This window comes from Delphinus delphis, chromosome 3 (assembly GCF_949987515.2).
Source record: "Delphinus delphis chromosome 3, mDelDel1.2, whole genome shotgun sequence".
In the NCBI taxonomy this organism is placed as follows: Eukaryota; Metazoa; Chordata; class Mammalia; order Artiodactyla; family Delphinidae; genus Delphinus; species Delphinus delphis.
In genome coordinates, this window is record NC_082685.1 from 24983368 (window position 1) to 24998548 (window position 15181).

Consider the following 15181-nt stretch of genomic DNA (forward strand, 5'->3'; position numbering starts at 1 on the left):
GGGGAGGGGGGAGGGGGGTCACTGATAAGGCACCTGTCTTTTCTCTGGCCTCAAGTGCTGTCAAGTTCCCTCCTGCCAACAGGCCACGAACTAAGTCGCCGGCCCACTGTCCTTTTTGTAAATTTAAAAGGATATGTCTTGCAATTTAATAAGTGACATTTGATTAGTTGAAGGTCAACATTTCTAAAACATCAAGTCCATGTGGAAAATGTGAATCAAAGAGGCCTCTTGGCAGAAAGACTGGACACCAAAAGAGCCAGCGGCTGCTGGCCCGGTCCCCGCTGGGCTGCACCCAGGCCCATCTCTGCAGCGCAGATTTGCAGGCTGCCCACGGCACAAACAGAACCCAGCTCCCCACTCAAACTTGTCCCCACTGTGCTGAGGGTCAAGGGCACACTCTTCACGGTGCCCCCGATGCATTCTCCAGCCAGTTCGCCAAGTGCTGACAGTTCACTCCTGCCTCTGCCTTTGGATGGGCCTGGACCCCTTGCCCTGGCACCTGCCCAGCTCTGCTCATCACAAGGCCTCGAGGTGGCACTAGGGGAGGTCCTCTCAGAACTCCGCACCAAGGTAGATCAGAATATCCCCAAAGATCCCTGGACATTCTTGCTCAGATAACTCTTGATGGTTTAACTATCTTCCCTGTTGGAATGGAAGCTCCTTGAGAGTGGGTACCATGTCCGTGGGGTTCAGCTCCACACACCAGCACCAGCACAACGCGTGGCACACAGGAGGTGCTCAACGGATAAGTTACATGAATGAATGAGCAAATGAGCAAGGAGGGCGCTGGATGGACTGAGACCATCTCAGCAGACACACTTTAGGGAGAACTTCTGGCGCGGCCAAGACACCAGTGGAGGCGTGAGGGGGAACGGAAGAGGCCGTGTTGCCTGGATCGAGCCCAGGAGTGGGAGGAAGGTGGGTGTGCTTCCTCTCTCACCCCCGCGGCCCTCCTGGAAGGTAGCGTGACCGTCCCTACCCGGAGATGTTTCCTGGTGTTCTGAGAAAGGCCACGCGGGGGAGGTGGTGGTGGGGTGCGGTGACCTCTAACACCCCACCCCACTGCTGCCCCCACCCGAGGCAGCCACCTCCACACCTGCCCCGCCCCTGTGGGAGTTCCAAAGTCCAGCCTGCCCCCTCAGTCACTTCACCTCTAAAATGGGGGCAGAGCAACCCTGATCCCAGCATCCTAAGACTCCTACCTCGAAGGAGGTGAGAAGACCCTGCTGTAAATTACTCACAGGTATCTTTTTTGTTTGTTGAATTGCTTTTGTAACAAATCCCATGTGGAACAATAGCAACAAATCAATACTCCCCAAATCCTGAGAATGTTACACTGACCGACCAACCTACCGCCTGTGGTATTTTCACAACCATCCTCTGAGGTGGGTACTACTTACTCTCCCCATCTCACAGCTGAGGAAGGGAAGCCCACGGAAGTACATGATTTGGCTGACTGAGCAAACAGCAGGGCCAGAGCACAAAACTGGAGTCCCTACTTGGGTTCCCCCCTCTCCTGATCATTACAACTCCCCAGAGAGGTTGCTTAAAAATACAGAGGCCGGGGTTTCCCTGGTGGCACAGTGGTTAAGAATCTGCCTGCCCGTGCAGGGGACAGGGGTTCGAGTCCTGGCCCGGGAAGATCCCACATGCCGCGGAGCAACTAAGCCCATGTACCACAACTACTGAAGAGCCCGCAAGCCACGACTACTGAGCCCGCGAGCCACAACTACTGAGCCCGCATGCCACAACCAAAGCCTACGTGCCCAGAGCCCGTGCTCCGCAACAACAGAAGCCACGCAATGAGAAGCCCGCGCACCGCACCAAAGAGTAGCCCCCGCTCGCCGCACAGCAACAAAGAACCAAAGCAGCCAAAAATAAATAAATTAAATAAATAAACTTATTTTTTAAAAAATACAGAGGCCGGGGCCCTGATTCCCCATATCACGATCTCTCGGTGGGGCCGTGGGAATCATCTGGACAAGCGAATTGCCCCCAGCCAGCTGGGCAGACTGTGACTCCCTGGGCCTCACTTTTCCCATCTGTGAAAGGGGTGACTCCTCCCCCAAAGAGCCGCTGTGGGTGATCAAGGGAGGGAAATGCTGGGTACGTGTGCTAAAAACAGCCAAGAGGTATCAAGCAGAAGGTCCCACTGAGGAAGACGCTCTACTTTGGGTAGCCTGACCAGCCCTTCCACTTCCAGAGCCCTTGGGGCTAGAAAGGGACTCTAAGGCCAGCATGCACTGCCGTGGCGGCTGTAGCTGTGACTCTCCTAGCTGCTTCCACCTGGGTTGTAGCAGACTCAGGAGTGGCTCACACGTCATGGAGACAGCTGGGCCCAGGGCACATTCCTACCCATTGTGTCTTCTGTGCAATATCTTTCAGGCAACAACAGCACATGGCCAACCAGTTCAGCCTGTGGGAGGGTGGACATCACGTCCACATCCCACGTCTCCACACTAGGGAGTGACACCAGCTGACAAACAGGTGGTTCTCCCCAGGGGTCCGCACCCTTGGTCAAGTCCACGTGCCCTCTCTCCTCCGGGCTGTTACCACCAGCATGCTCAGGCAGTGGTAACACCACCACCCTGCGGCAGGGTCAGAGGCCCAAGTGGTGGCCTGTATCAAGGTTCAAGCACAGAAATACCTGTGCCAACTACATAATCGTCACAGCCACACGTACCGGTCACTTGCCACGGTGGGTGCCGTGCTGAGCCATTTAGCCGAGTTATCTCTTTGAAGTTCTACTGTCCCCCGGGAGGAGGGTACCGTCACCATCCCCGCTGATGATGTGGGTAAAGTGCTAGCAAATCAACTCTGCAAGTAGTAGGGCTGCGGTTCAACTCCAGGGAGACTGCTCATTCACTGTTCAACACGTTTTTCAGTGTGCCCGTCACTGTCCTAGGCCCCGGGGACCCAACCGTGACAAAGGCAGAGCAAGGCACTGAGAGCCTGGTGGGAGACTCAGAGGTCAAGCTCTCAACCCTGGTCTCCACTGTCTCCCAAAGGCCACTGGCTCTTTCCAAAGGGAGACCTCCCTGACTGGCTCCCTGGGGTCCACTGTTGGCATGAGGCCTGTAGGAGGTGGACTGGGTTAGATGACACTGGTCTGCAGGAAGCAGGTCCTGCCAGCTGACCCACACACACGTGGCACCTGGGCAGGCTGCGCCAGTGTTCTGAAAGATTAAAAGCCATTTCTGAGTCACTATTCCTTCCTTGTGGGGTGGTCTCAAGAGAATCTTCAATCATTAGGCTCAAAGTGGAGGCATGAGAAATACAATACTGCCCCCTCCCCTCAACGAGAACAATATACCTGATTCTGATTCTCTGCCAGTTTCCTTTTGGCCAGTGAAGCCTGGGAGCCCCATTCTTCTAGAGGCACTGGAAATCCAGATTTTTATGTGAAATCTCCGAATTGGAAATGCTGGCATTTAACTTTAAATTTATTTTTAGATGTGAGGACCAAATCATCACATCTGTGATTGGGCAGAATTTGACCCCCAATGCTGCCAGTTTAAACTCTCTGTTTTAGATCAAGTATGACAGGAAGTTTCATAAATGGGGGAAGGAAGTAGAGGCGTCGTGTCACTGAATTAGGACCTACGGTGAGCCAGTAGCTGTGGGAGGTGCTCTCGACTCCAAGAAGTAATCCTGTGAGGTCAGGGTTTATGTCCCCATAAGGTAGGCTCAGAGAGGTGAAGTGAGCTGCCCAAGGACACACAGTGAGGGGGGGCAGAAGCACCAGGATTGGGACCCAGATGTGCCAGGCTTCAAAGCCCGGCTATCCCAGGTCTGCCTGGGACCTCACAACAATGGCTCTAGAACAAGCTAAGTCCCGGGCAGCTGACCCTTCATGTTCCAGTGAGTGTGAGGCAGGCAGAGGTCCAAGTTGGGTGACACGTCTGTGTGGCCCCACCGTGAGGGGCCTGACCCGGGGAGGGACGGGTGGGGACGGGGCAGGGAGGAGGCGGGTGAGTGAACCCTCTCATTCCTCCTTTGACTCAGGGTTAACTCAGCTCTGACAAACCACCTGGCTTTGAGAGCGCCCCAGTTTCGAAGCTCGGCCAACCAAAGCCAAGTCGGGGAAAACTGGGCAGGACAGAGAGTGGAACCGGCCCTGCCACCTGGCCTGCAGGGTGAATCTGGGTGGGGCTCCCAGCTCCAAAGGGCAGGGGCTGGCTCCACCCATCTCCATGCCCTCCCAGCTCCCGTGTTTACAGAGTCTGATCAGCCCGGAACCTGAACACATACCAGCCTTCTCATCTGTAAAATGGGGTAAGTAAAAGCCCTCGCTTCCTGGGTTTGTTGTGACAACTGAATAAAATGATAGATTTACAGTGCGTAGCACTGTGCCTGATGCCCAGGAGATGCTCAGTAAGTGTTTACTCCTATCACCACCCTCTCCAACTGTCCAGCGTCTGTGGCTTCTCACGTCCCTCCTTCCAGAAACATCTGACTGCAGAGAATGGGTCAGGGCTAGTTCTCTGTACCAAGAACAGAGGGCTCAAAACCCACAGCCATGTCACCAGGAACAATCTGAGGACCTAACATTCACCAGGAGGCAAACACTTCCGTGGGAAACTAGAAAAAGTATGAGATCCAAGCGCAGAAAAGCTGCGCTCCTGGGGCCCCTCTGAACTTCAGGGCTCTCATCTGCAGAGAAAACGATCATCCCCAGACCACACTCATCTTCCAAGAGCTTTCTAAACTCTTAAGCCCCATGTGACGCTTTTATGATAATCATTATTAAGTTAATTAAGATTTGTAGTACCCAACCCCAGAGCTACACTTGAGTCATAATGGGGAACCCCTCTTCAGGGTTTCCCAGCTTACCTGTTCCTAAGAATCACTGAGGACACTTTGAAAGAGGCAGACTCCCAGGCCCATCTGGACCGGACTTGAGGGTGGGGGGCAGGACAGGACCCAGGTGATTAGGGAAACCTGCCAGTTCTAGAGAGAACAGGATTACTCAACTGAAATTGAAATCTGGGCACCTTGAATCTCCACAGTCAGGTGATCTAACAGAAAAGTATCATTTTCTGGGGGTTGGACAGTCTTGACTTCAGGGGCTGGCTGTTACTTTGATGGCTGTGTGACTCTGGGCCAAGCCCTCAACCTCTCTGAGCCTGTTTTCTCAAAATGGGAACAATTAGGCCTAGGCCCCTGGCTGGGGTGAGTGTGGAATATCAGGTGTCTGCTCCCTCCCAGCTTCCCCACCTCAGATTCTGGGGGCTAAAGTGCCACTTCCAGCAAGCGGAGCTAGCAGGGGTGAGGGGAGCCTGGTAGCCTCCCATCAGGACAGGCAGCTGGCCACCCATTCCCACTTTGGGCAGGGCCTGAGTAATGCCAGATTTCCCAATTCCTCAGGACACATTCGGTAGGGAACATTTCCCATTCCCACTGTTAGAGAAATAAATCTCTTCTGATGCACTTATACTCTTAGAAGAAAACTAGAAACATTTTTCTAAACACAAAGAGATATGGCAACAAGGCATCCAATCCCAGCAGATCTGGACCACTCTGCCAGGTCTCCGGGGTCTCATCTTGTCTGAGTTCTGAGCTGTGGGAGGTGTGAGGTTGGTGGAGCATGGGCCCCACAGTCCACAGATTTAGATCTGATTTAGATCTGATTCTCTCCTTCCTTCATTTGATAAATATTTTCTGAGCACCCGCTGTGTGCAGACCCTGGGCTCAGTACCAGGACCCAGTGACGCGCAGAGATTTGGTCCCTGCCCTCAAGAGCTTAGACTCCATCGAGACAGACAGATATCAGGTGACAAACGGCACACACAGATCACTGCAATTGTGCTAAGTGATCTGAAGGACATGTCCAGGTGCGATAAAAAGATACACACAGGGAAGGGATGGGGGGGGCGGTGACCCAAATTAGATAAAGTACGCTGTCTGGGAAGATCTTTTTGGAGGAAGGGCACGAGCTGCCCAAGCTAATCCAGCGAGCTCCTTCTCCGCAAACTCATTATCACCCGTCTCCTTTGCCTTCCTCCTCGGCACTCACCAATCTGGACACTAACCATCTGTGCAATTATTTGTTCACTGTCATCCTGCCCACCTTCCCCACTACCCTGGAGATGCTACGACAGTAAAGACGATGTCAGTCTTGTTGTCCCTGGAATCCTCCCCAGTTAACCTTTGAGTGAGTGCATGAATGGATGAATGAATGAACCCTGCTTCCCTGGGCCTTGATCTCTTCGTCCCCACAAACGGGAGTAACAATACCTTTGGCCATGTTGCTGGGAGATCCGGGGCACACTGCCTGTATTCAATGAGTGGGGCTTGGCACTGGCATAACTTGGAATGAGTGGGACATTGTGGGAAGGGATTTAGGAGCGGGAGAGGAAGCCGGACTCCTCTACCCTGTGAGCAAACCGCTCGTGGAGTCCACTTGAGTCAGGACTGCAAAACAACTTCAGAAAGACGGGCCAGGACATACGGGGAGCCCTCCCCTTAACAGCAGGCAGGTAAGTAGTTCCCCAGGGAGAGGATCCACTGATGCAGTCCCCACACAAATCTTGGGTCACCCACTGGGCCAGTGAGTGGGTGACAAGTACCCAAGCATGCCCAGGGTCAGCTTCTGATTTCCTGGCTCCTTGAAGCAGGCCTGGGAGACAGGCATTCCTGTGCCAGCACAGTTACGTGTACCAGGCAGGTGATGGGTGAGAGAGGCAGAGAGATGAGACAGCAGCATGAATACACATGACCCCTGCCCACGTGGTCTAACCTACGGCGGTAAGCCTTCCCCGACCAAAGATGGCAGGGACAGTGGAAAGGCCATGAGTCCTGCAGGGGAGCCGGGGGTCATGCCCTGCTATGGGTCTCAGTTTCCCATTCCCATTGGTTAAGTGACACCATTAATTCCCCTCATAGATCAAGGTGGAAACTATAAAGTCCTGAGTGCTACGAGGTGACAGGTGATTTCATCTACCTCTCTCTGCACCAAGTTTTGGATTTGCCTGTGCACAAATTGTGTGCTGACTGTCCCCTAAGCCAGCATTTCCCAAAGTGTGGCACCTATGCCACCAGTGTGACCTGGGTGATTTCAGGCCATGTGGGGACCTGGTGGTTAAATGGCTTCAGACTTCACAGTGAGAAGGCCATTCCCTGTTCAGCTCTCATTTGAGTGTCCTGAGAACCTCAAAGAGAACGTCTCGAGGTGGTGCTATCCGGCTGTCATCCTATCGTTTCTCTAGCACTTGCTAACATCCCTTTTTTAACAGACCCAGCTACTGTAGCACGCACCAGCTAGCTAGGACGGAACAGGCTTGCAATTATTTGTATCTATTTGTGGCAGGTGATACTGCTTTTCCATTTTCAAAGACGTTATAAAGTTACCTTTTATAAACAAACACGTTAAATTCAAAAACTGAGTAGTTTCCATAAAAGTTATTGAGTAAATAACACATGTTGTTTAAGAACACACCCCCAAACTAGGGAGATGGTACCAGAATGGTGGGAGATTGAATATACTGACTGCAGTTACCACCTCTGCCAGTGACCCATGTATCAAGGCCCGTCCTTTCTTCTTCCTCCTGGGTCCACGGCCCAATCAGATCTCCTGACCCTCCCTGGAGTTGGGTGAGGCCAGTTCCCCGGGTCAAGGCAGAAGTGACAGCACCACCTCCAGACCCTCCACGGCCTCCCTTTCTCTCCCCGCACTGCCGGGCCTCAGAGAGAATCCAACCTCCTCTTGAAGAAGAACCACAAGACGGAGGGCAGGGTACCTGCGAGGGGCACAGCATCCCCACCATGTTGGGAATGAACTTCCGTTGCATTAAATCACTGAGATTTTCAGGTTGTTTATAGGAATTAGCTGACTTAGGCTAATACAAAGGGGCCATCTCTAGTCCAGCTTCTATATACCAGCCTGATATCCTGGTGCTTTTCTCTGTAAAGAATAATAACTGAGCACCTAACAGATGCCAGGCATAATCTGAAGGGCTTTACAGAGATGAGCTCAATTAGTCCTCATGACGGCGCTGGGAACCAGGCACTACTGAGTAGTGGGCTTATTATCTTTCAGTGAGGCGACTGAAACCCAGAGGGCACCTTGCCCAAAGTCACACATCTGGGAAGTGGTGAAGCCGAGACGTGAACCCAGGACTCTTGGAGATGCACAAAGCCGTTACTTTGCCACAGTGCGACGCAGCCTCTGCTGAGCACGTCACCCGGGAACTGCTGTGCCCTGACTATGTGCCAGTCCCTGGGCTGGGTCCTGCAGGAGACGGCACAAGTGACACTGCCATGGCCTGGAGCCCGGCAAGCCAGGCGGGAAGGGAGCAAGGGAGCCGCATGGCACAGAGCCGGATGGAGACAGGAGAGCGCAGTCAGGGAGGGTTTCGGGAAAATCTCAGCGCACCACCACTCCCCAAGAACAGGGAGGGCTCACAGAGGTGGATAAGGCTTAAGGCTGGCCCAGGAGGGTGGGTGCGATCTCAGCCTGCAGAGATGAGTAGAGAGATGCGTCTCATCCGAGCCAACAGCCACCTCCTGGATCCACAGGAATTAGCCGGGGCCAGGCCTACCACCCTGTCTAGTAAGGGGACTAAAAGACCGTGGGATGAGTCTTCAACACGCTTCCCTGGATGGTGCGGGTCACGGCTGCCAGTTCTCCGGTTCTCCCCCTCCCCCCCTTTCCCTCCCTTGACAGCAGTGGATCGGTTGTCTGTTGCAGACTCCCTGACCCATCCCTAACCCCTTTCTGACCTCGGGGCCACCGGACTGGCCTTTTCGCGTTTCCAGCCCAACCCCAGAGTCAGGGCAGGGGGCGGGCGGTGGGGGGGGGGGGCACCTCGAGGAGTCGGTGCCAAGAGGAGAGAAAAGACCAGACCACCTTCGGCTCCCCTCCCCTCCCCCCGCCGGATCGCAAGGCTCGCAGCCGCCGTGGCAATGAGGCCACTCACCTGCGCGGGCCACACGTCACACGCAGCCTGTGGTGGATTTGGCCTTCAGTGGCATCACGCCTTACGGCTTTTGCCTAATCGGTGCTTGCAAAGATGATAAACCTATGCTACGCCAGGGAGATACAGGAGACTGGACTGGAACATTTTTGGGTCATGAGGGTGCTCTTTGGGATGTAACATTAAATAAGGACGCCACCACAGCAGCTACAGCAGCTGCAGATTTCATAGCCAAAGTGTGGGATGCTGTCTCAGGAGATGAATGGATGACCCTGGCTCATAAACACATTGTCAAGACTGGATTTTACGCAGGATACTAATTACTTGTTAACCGGGGGACAGGATAAACTGTTATGCGTATATGACTTGAACAAACCTGAGGCAGAACCTAAGGAAATCAGTGGTCATACCTCTGGTAGTAAAAAGGCTCTATGGTGCAGCGAGGATAAACAGATCCTTTCGGCTGATGACAAAACTGTTCGCCTTTGGGATCATGCTACTATGACAGAAATGAAATCTCTAAATTTTAATATGTCTGTTTGCAGTATGGAATATATTCCTGAGGGAGAGATCTTGGTAATAACTTATGGACGATCGACTGCTTTTCACAGTGCAGTAAGTTTGGACCCAGTTAAATCTTTTGAAGCTCCTGCAACCATCAATTCTGCATCTCTTCATCCTGAGAAAGAATTTCTTGTTGCAGGGGGTGAAGATTTTACACTTTGTAAGTATGATTCTAATAGTGGAGAAGAATTAGAATCCTACAAAGGACACTTGGGTCCCATTCACTGTGTGAGGTTTAGTCCTGATGGACAACTCGATGCTAGTGGTTCTGAAGACGGAACACTGAGACTATGGCAGACTGTGGTAGGAAAAACATACGGCCTTTGGAAATACGTGCTTCCTGAAGAAGACAGTGGTGAGCTGGCAGAGCCGAGGATCAGTTTTCCAGAGACAGCGGAAGAGGAGCTAGAAGAAATTGCTTCAGAGAATTCTGATGCCATCTATAGTGCAACTCCTGAAGTTAAGGCCTGAGCATCAGGCAGATGTACACAACTTATGGACTAAAACAAACAGAGAAAAGCATCAGCCTCCAGAGTTACTCTCTGCTTAAGGTAAACATGAGCAGTACACAATGAGGAATATGAATTAGCTCCAGTGCTGGAACTAACCAACTTGTAGCACGATGGTCTGTTGTCTTTTTAATGAATATGTGCCAACCAACACCCAACTTCTCTTATTACAGTTGGATTTCTTGTAGCTGTTTATGTTATTATGAGAGCGAAAATATACTGACCTATTTTTCTGACTTTTCCCTTAAAGCAGAAAGCCATTTTTTTTTTTTTTTGCTTTAGTTATAAAGAAGAGGGGGGATACATGATAAAGTAACTGGTTTGATCTCTCATTGTACACTGCTTCCGAACATCTAATTGTTTCTAGTTGTCTAAATAAAATGCCTAAAAATAAAGCTTCCCTGGGCTGGATGAAGTACTCCTAGTTCTTTCAAGGCTACTCTTATGGCTCCTACAGCCCCCTCTATTGGCTCTTCTTTCAGAGGGCATGGGGTGTAATGGAAAGACTGCGGCGTCGGGGGCCAGACCACTGCACACCCCGATACCTCCTACCCCCTCAGAAGTGATACGGGTGCCCAGTGCGGTGCGGCCTGCACCAGCGGAGCAGAAAGAGTCACTGCTAACGGTGAACACGTGAACCTGCACGAGGGATTCTAGACACTGGTGGTCCGCTTCCCTACAGGAGGGCCAGCTGACAGTGAAGATGGGGAGGAGAAGGACCGCTGATCAATAAGGAGTGATACGGCGGGGGCAGCCTGGCAAATGCTGCCTGATCCAGCTGAAGGGCAGTGCCACCAGTGACATCATGTGGATGCCAGGTACCCCTGACAGGATGTGCTGAGAAGGGCACTCCACCCACGACCCAGTCTAATCGCGAGCAAACATCAGACAAACCCAGAGTGCGGGACGTTCCACCGGACATTTGGACAGTGCTCTTCAGGACTGCCAAGGCCATGAAGAACAAGAAAGACTGAGGGCGGGAGGAATTGGGAGACGGGGATTCACACATATCCACTATTGATACTATGTATAAAATAGACAACCGATGGGAACATACTGTATAGCACAGGGAACTCTACTTAATGCACTGTGGTGACCTAAATGGGAAGGAAATCCAAAAGGGAGGGGATATACGTATATGTATGCCTGATTCATCTTGCTATACAGTAGGAGCTAACACAGCACTGTAAAGCAACTATACTCCAATAAAAATTAACTTAAAAAATAAAATTTTAAAAAGAAAAAAAAAAAAGACTGGGGACTTCCCTGGTGGCGCAGTGGTTAAGAATCTGCCTGCCAATGTAGGGGACACAGGTTCAATCGCTGGTCCGGGAAGATCCCACATGCCGCGGAGCAACTAAGCCCGTGCGCCACAACTACTGAGCCTGCGCTCTAGAGCCTGCGAGCCACAACTACTGGAGCCTGCGCTCCACAACAAGAGAAGCCACTGCAACGAGAAGCCCGCGCACCGCAAAGAAGAGTAGTCCCCGCTCGCCGCAACTAGAGAAAGCCCGCACGCAGCAACGAAGACCCAACGCAGACAAGAATTAAAAAATTAAAAAAAAAAAAAAAGACCGAGGAACTGTCCCCAACCAGAGCCTGGGGAGACGTGACCACTGAATGCAATGTTGGATCCTGGATTGGATCCTGGAGCAATAAAAGGACATTAGTGGAACAAAACTTTTTAAATTTTATATTATTTTGAGACTTTGCTTCTTTGGGGCACACTGGTCACCCCATCTGGCTGTGAGAGCTCTCTACAGCCTGTGGGCTGGCAGTGTGCTGATCTTTTCAAGTTTCTTTCCCTACCCAATCCCCCACTTTCTGGTGAGGTTTCAGTGAGGTCTGTGAGGTGCGTATCCTGCAGCTTCATTGGCTTAAAATGTGCTCTCCTTTGGTGTGATTTCTTTGGGGGCCGATTGGGAGAAAGAAAAACCAACAGTGTAACTGTTTTGATACTGGAAATTGATGTGTCCTTTTGAAATAGAGAACCAGTCCCTCAAAAAAACAAAAAACAGGACACTAGTGGAAAACAGGTGAAATCCAAAATAAAGTCTGGGGAACACGGGATTGGAGGTATCTGTACCATCTTTACAACTTTTCTGTAACTCTATTCCAAAATAAAAAAGTGTCTCTAATTTAAAGGAAAGAGAGACGCCAAATATCAGAACTAAAACATAAGTTCCGTGAGGTTGGGGGGACAGGAACTGTCTGTCTGGCTCAGTGCTATATCCCCAGCTTCGAGAACAGTGCCTGGCACACAGTAGGCCTTCAAGAAATATGCTCAACGAACAAATGACTCCATCACCCCAGCCTGTTCCTGGCCTGTTGACTGGGGCTCCAGAGACCAGCCAGAGAAAGGACAGGATGGCCAGCCCCACCTGCTCCCCACAAGAAGGGCTGCACCCCTCTCCCCCCCTCCCCAGCAGGGGCTCAGCGGTAATCTCCTGCCCACAGATGTACAGTGTCACCTAGATACTGGAAATTGTCACCTAGGCCCAGCCCCCTTCTCAGGCAACCCAGAGCCCCCTTCCCCGCCAAGGTTTCCATGGCAATAAATTGTAAACACAACTAAGTAGACAGCAGCTTACATCGGGGGTATCCACGGAGTGCCCCTCCAAAATCGAGGTGATTATGCTCCCCTCTGGGACACGCAAGTGTGGTTAAGAAAACCAGCTCTGGCATCACAGAGTGTTCCACTTGCCTGTGGTTTGTGTGACCTTGGCCAAGTCCTTTCCCCTCTGTGTCCAGCATCCTCATCAGGTAAAGGGAATGACACCTGGTTCCTACGTGATGTGAGGATGAACTGAATCCAAGAAAGGCCTTCAGACTGGCCCTTGATAAATGGGCACTGTTGGGGGCACTGTGGTCACAGCACAGCCCTGGGAGGTCACCTGAGACACCCTGAGGGCTGAAGGTTTTAAGGGATCTGGAGAAGGGAGTGCCACTCGAACTGAGCTTTGGCCAGCCCCGGGACTGCTGAGGAGGAAAGACAGGTCCAGAGGCAGAGCTGGCAGTGCCACCCTAGTACCAACCAGAGGAGGGAAGCCATGGCTGCCAGGCCTGGAAGAATCGTGCCCCGAGGATGCCTCTGCCCAAACCTGGGGGTCCCTCGACTCCTCTGCCCCCGGCTCCGAGCCCAGACCCACCAGACCACCTCCCGAGAGTCCAGGGGCACCGCCCCAAGTCCTGTCCACCTGGCGAGTGTGTGCTCGTTCACTGGTACGTGTGACACACAGGCTGCATGCCGCCAGCCACAGGCCATCATCAGCCCTCAGAAGGCTTTGGTTTGGCCCAGCACAACGTTCAACAGCAATAAAACTGGAAGCAGTTACTAATCATTTTCACACAATTTATCAGACTTTCATCATTTCCTAAAAAATTGGGTAATCTGTAGGGCAACAAGCCACAGACAGCTGCCCCTTCCCAATGGAGCGTCACTCTCTGATGGGCCCAGCTGGCACACCCAACTGTCCCCAACCCCATGATACCTGCCCAAGGCCTGGGGACATCTGGGTATGTGACCATTTGACCGTTTTCTCTCCCACCAGAGATTAATGCCTTGGGGTCTGGGGTCACCGTGTGGGTGCCACTTAGAGAGGGGAGCCCAGCTCTGGGCTGAATCGCCCCAGGTGTTCTCACGGGAGCGCATCACTGGTCCTGCAAACCCAAGGGGCCCCGGCTTTACCATGTCCACCCCCCAGATGCCCCTCTGCTCAGGTCTAGCAGAGCTCGGCGAGGAGCACGGGGACAATGCTGCCAAGGAAGGCCACAACGAGTGAAACGGCCCCACATTCCACACGAGCTCATCCCATCCTCAAAAAAATCCTGCAAGGGACGTATGAGCACCCCACTTTGCAGATGAGGAAAATGGAAGCTTACAGGTCAAGGCAGCCCTCGGAGGAATTTGCAGTGTAGAAGGACATTCTGAAAGGGTGGCCCACGACCTAGCACTTTCCCCTGAAGATTTGGAGACACTTGCTCCACACCATGAAGGTACCCTTGGACTCAGCAAAACATCAAAACAAGTCAAATATCATCAGATTTCTTCCAAAGTAGTCAAGGGACATTCTAGTTAAATTCTACATGTCAGTGGCTCCTGATGTGACAGCAAGAGAGAAAATGATAGTGGAGACCTGGTGGACAGTCATAAAAATCGACAATGTCAAGGTACCCGCGAGGCAGAAGAGCACCATGGTGAAGTACCCTGGCTCTCGAATCACAGACCCAAGTTCAAGTCTCGGTCCTGTACTTCCTCAGCTGTGTACCCTGGGCCAGTTCACTTCCCAGCTCTGAACCTTGGCTTCCTGATTTTTTTTTTTTTTTTTTTTTTGCGGTACAGGGGCCTCTCCCATTGCGGAGCACAGGCTCCAGACGCGCAGGCTCAGCGGCCATGGGTTACAGGCCCAGCCGCCCCGCGGCATGTGGGATCTTCCCAGACCAGGGCATGAACCAGCGTCCCCCGCATTGGCAGGCAGACTCCCAACCACTGCGCCACCAGGGAAGCCCGGCTTCCTGTTTTAAAACAGAATTAATAAAGGAAACAATCAGCAGAGTGAAAAGGCAACCTTTTCACTGGGAGAAAGTATTTGCGAACCATGTATCTGGAAAGTGGTTAATATCCAAAATACATAAGAAACTCCTTCAACTTCATAGCAAAACACACACACACACACAAAACACACAACAACAACAACAACCCCACAACCAAATAACCTGATTAAAACTGGGCAGAGAACTTGAATAGACAGTTCCCCAAAATAACACAATCAAATGGCAACAGGTATATGCAAAGATGCTCAACATCACTAATCAACAGGGAAAGGCATATCAAAACCACAACAAGGGCTTCCCTGGTGGCGCAGTGGTTGAGAGTTCGCCTGCCGATGCAGGGGACATGGGTCCGTGCCCCGGTCCGGGAGGATCCCACATGCCACGGAGTGGCTGGGCCCGTGAGCCATGGCCGCTGAGCCTGCGCGTCCGGAGCCTGTGCTCCGCAACGGGAGAGGCCACAACAGTGAGAGGCCCGCGTACCGCAAAAAAAAAAAAACAAAAACCAACAAAAAAATCTGTCAAGAGGGTGGATCTCATCTTAAGTGTTCTTAGCACAATTTTAAAAAATTGAATTAATAGTATGACTATAAAGTGATAACATTACAGTTTCTTGGAGGGATGAAACTTCTGTATCCAGAC

The 15181-nt window shown here is 52.0% G+C and overlaps 1 protein-coding gene and 1 pseudogene across 1 annotated transcript in view; one reads left to right on the plus strand and one right to left on the minus strand.

The window, feature by feature from the left end:
• The window catches only part of ERGIC1 (endoplasmic reticulum-golgi intermediate compartment 1), a 105463-nt gene that overhangs the window by 83662 nt on the left and 6620 nt on the right, over positions 1 to 15181 (minus strand). The gene's annotated exons all lie outside the window — the stretch shown is intronic.
• On the plus strand, positions 8476 to 10980 carry LOC132421596 (serine-threonine kinase receptor-associated protein pseudogene; annotated as a pseudogene).